General features: G+C 42.6%; 1 pseudogene; it reads left to right on the plus strand.

Moving 5' to 3' along the window:
- The first annotated feature begins 3,494 nt into the window (after positions 1-3,494).
- LOC114219820 (U4 spliceosomal RNA) lies at positions 3,495-3,616 on the plus strand (annotated as a pseudogene).
- Positions 3,617-3,919: the final 303 nt, after the last annotated feature.

Genomic DNA, 3,919 nt, shown 5'->3' on the forward strand with positions numbered 1-3,919 from the left:
GCAGCCCCTTTTCCCCTAGATTCCCAGGATAGAGACGCCAGGCTGTTTCCTGTAATTCATGCCCTTTATCCAACTGTCCTAAGTTTGCCCGTAACTCCCCACGCCCTGACCCCCACTGAAGCAGAGACCGTGGAGGAGGACGTCAGGAGGGGCCCGGTGAGGACCAGGCCTGGGAAACACCATGAGATCGAAGGACGAGCAACGCTCCGAGAGGGACCCCGGGAAAGGGCCACGCGGTGGGGGACCGCGACGCCGGCTGTAAGATGCTCTCATTCTGGCTATCCAGTACAAACACCGACAATCCTCACAGTCGTCTTAAGAAAAAGGAACACATTGTACAAACACATATTCAGAGTCGTTTTACTGTATTTCTGTTATATGTATAAAAACTGTATTTGAATTTCTATGAAGACAATTATATATTTTAATTTTCTTTTCAGTAATGTGTATTTTAGCTCCTTAAAAGTACCTTTTCTGGGGGGCCTGGGGGGCTCAGTCAGTTAAGCGTCTGACTCTTGGTGTCGGCTCAGGTCATGAGCTCAGGGTCGTGGGTTTGAGCCCCAAGTCAGGCTCTGTGCCAGAGGGGAGTCTGCTTGAGATTCTCTCCCTCTCCCTCTGCCTCTCCTGCTCATGCGCACTCTCTCTCTCATGCTCAATCTCTCTCAAATAAATCTATTTTTAAAAAGTACCTTTCCTGGCTACCATACATATGCCCCAAGGTTATTAACCCAGAGAGCCACTGGCCTGAAGCCATACACATTTGATCTGATGCACCACTGCCTTTCAGCTCTTGTGGTTTCCGTTTTTCCGTCTATTTGTCAGGGTCACCAGATTCTAAGAGGCTTTGCCACGGCATCCCAGGGACCAGGAGTGGCCACATCATGGCATAAGTTCCATATGTATGGAGACAACCACAGTCCAACTCCAGACAAAATGCAAGGTGCATGTATCAAGGAAGAAATAAAATTTTATGTTTGCATTTCAGGTTTAGAAACTATCAGAAGTACTTGTATCTGCAGCTGGCTTCTTGTCAACAGGGTAGCAGGGAAGCAGCAGAGAACCACTATTTCAAAAGCTAAAAATCTCACTAAACCCTTAAGATGTTATGAAACAAAGCTTTGGCTCTGGTGCACAAAGCAGCCCCTGGATTGTTTCCTGTGCGCTGTGTAATACCCTCTAGCAGACAGGGCTCCCTTTTTGGTGTTGTTATTGCTTATGTTCCTTTTCCCCAATTTTTTGCTGACATTATTATCTTGCTTTATTTTTTTAAAGCTTACAAAATGATGTGTGTAAGTTATGCAGAAGATGTAAGGAAGAAAAATAAAGGAATACCCACGTGTAACCCCTCCAGCTAAGAAAGAAAACTCACCCGTGCCTTTGCTATTGGTCCATCTCTAATCCCATCCTGTTTATTATTTCCATTGTTCTTCTTTATAGTTTATTTGATAGAAATACACTGCTAAATAAGCTATTGCTTTGATTTTCATATTTTTGAACTTAAAATAAAAGGAATCATATTCTCTGTGTATTCTTCAACCTGCTTTTTGGCTCAATATCATGTCTATAATGTTAACTCTAAAAAGTTTCATTGTGGTCTATGATCATTGCTGTATTATATCCCATCATAAAACTATATTAAGCAAATGTATCCATTCTACTTGATTGGATTGGGCTTTTCCCCCCATTTTTGATATTACAATGAAAACAGCTATGCATCTTCTTAGGATTTTGGAGACAGGGGCTGGAATTTCTTTAGAGTGTATACAGTACAATTGCTGTGTCCAAAACTTGACACATCTTCACATCTACTAAGATATGACAAATTGTTTTCCAAAGTGGCTGCATCCTTATGAGCGTTTAAAAGATTCAGGGGGTCCATGTCACTACATATAGTTGATGGTGCCGCTCTTTTTAATTGTGTCCAACTTGGTGGTTGGGAAATGGGATCTTTCTGTGTTTTAAGCTTCACCACCTTCATTACTAAGATAGCAAACAAAGAAAAATAATTTTATTTGGACAAACCAAGGAGGAAAAGATGGGAGGGGGCTACCTCGGTTGAAGGATCAGAGCAGGGGTCTCCCGTGGAGGGTCGTCTGTGCAGACATGAGTGACAAGATAGGCTGTGCCAGGTAGCCAGCCAGGGGAGGGGGCTGCAGACAGAGGGAGTGGTTTCTAGCTGTTCCAAGAGGCAAAACTTCCTTCCTTTTAAGTGCTGTAACTAAGTATTCTTAGCTGATGAGTTAGAGACTGGTCAGACAGTTTTCAGCTAGGTTAGAAGACTCAAACAGATGGTGTTGGAGAGGAGACAATGCTTAGGGTATGAAAAGGGGGTGGGTAGGGAGACATACATGCTGCCTATTTATTCTCTTAATTAGGATCTGAATTACTTTGCATTGTAAGAAAAGGAAAATCACACGTAAAAACAAATTCTTAAAATCCTTGAGAAGAATTAACCTGGCATGAATCTTGCAATATTTTAAGCTTAAAAGAACCATTAAGATCTTTCTAGATCTGGAGAATTAAGGGGAAAATATATACATACATACATACATATATATATATATTCTATCAAATTTAAGATCTGCATGGTTTTGTCGGACAATACCTTGTCTGTGTTAAATCTAGATGAAGCATTTCCAGCCCTTTGGACATGTCTCCTGTTGTTCCCAATTTCATTATCTGTAGCTGCAATGGATCATTCACTACCTGGAGTGAAAACCAATCCTCACTTTCCTGCCTTGAATGTTAAGCTGAATTGAGTGTCACCATTCACTCCTGGAAAAGGACCCACTTGTTATTGATCAGTGGAGTCCAGAAGAGCCCAAGGGAAAACTTTCTAGTCTTTCTTAGTTAGTCACTTTGCATTCTCTTGGGAACAGATGCCAGGATGGAATCAGACATAAGAGTGATTTGTCAGGGAAATGCTTGAGGAGAATAAAAAGGCAGGAGTAGGAGGGAAAAGCATTCCAACCGTGATGCAGGTCTGACACTTGAGAAAGGAGATGGGATGAGGCAGGATTGGGCAAGAAGAGCCTCGGACTTCAGTGCAGCTCAGAGACAGCCTCAGCCAGGCTGACGGGGAGCTCTAGAGCAAAGGCTGCCCACTAGGGAAACCCCACATCAGGCCAGGAGAGCCCTGCTCTACCATCCGGTCATCGGCTGGGAGAAGCCTGGGGAGAACATGGCCCCAGGAGGAAGGTGAGTGGGGGCCTGAAAGTTCCATGGGTGCAGCGGCTGGAGGCTGTCACTTGCCCAGGCCCCTCACCATAGGTTCTTTGGAAAGGGAGAGCTGAAAAATGTACCTCCATAGCTGCCTCACTAAGAAATATAAATCTACTAAACTTGCCATACAAAGATGCTTACAGTCTTCAATGTCTGCATAACAATGAAATACCATGAATACATCTGGGCTTCTAATCTATGTGCTTGCCTATCAATTATGATGTACAAGAGTATCTCACTGGTGTTCCTAATGATACTGAAATGAAATAAAGAGCTTTGTGCGGTGGCAGTATCATAGCCGATGAGGTTTATCTGAGGCGTGATTATTGCTAATTGAAATGAAATAAAGATTATTTGCCGGCCTCAAGGGATTATTTTTAAAAACTGCTTTGTTTACAAACTAATTACAAAAGACATTTTTTAAATTTACCAATTAAACTGATGTAGAAACGTCTGTTAGTATTCTGTAGCCTCCTTCCTCTATTTAATCCAGAAGTACAGTGATTCTCTTTTGTGGGCCTATCCTCAGGCACTCTTAATTGGTTTACTGTAAATAGAGTTTCTTCTGCATGAACACATACTCATTATTTATTTGGACTTCACACAAAATGATGGCTATCCCCGACCCAGTGGTCCCAAACCACTCATGTGTGTCTAGAATGTTCTGTGCCTAGTGATGCTGTCATATGATTGTGGA

The sequence above is a fragment of the Eumetopias jubatus genome, unplaced genomic scaffold (genome assembly GCF_037043125.1).
Source record: "Eumetopias jubatus isolate StellerSeaLion01/CBP00866 unplaced genomic scaffold, mEumJub1_p1.0 scaffold_15, whole genome shotgun sequence".
Taxonomy (NCBI): domain Eukaryota; kingdom Metazoa; phylum Chordata; class Mammalia; order Carnivora; family Otariidae; genus Eumetopias; species Eumetopias jubatus.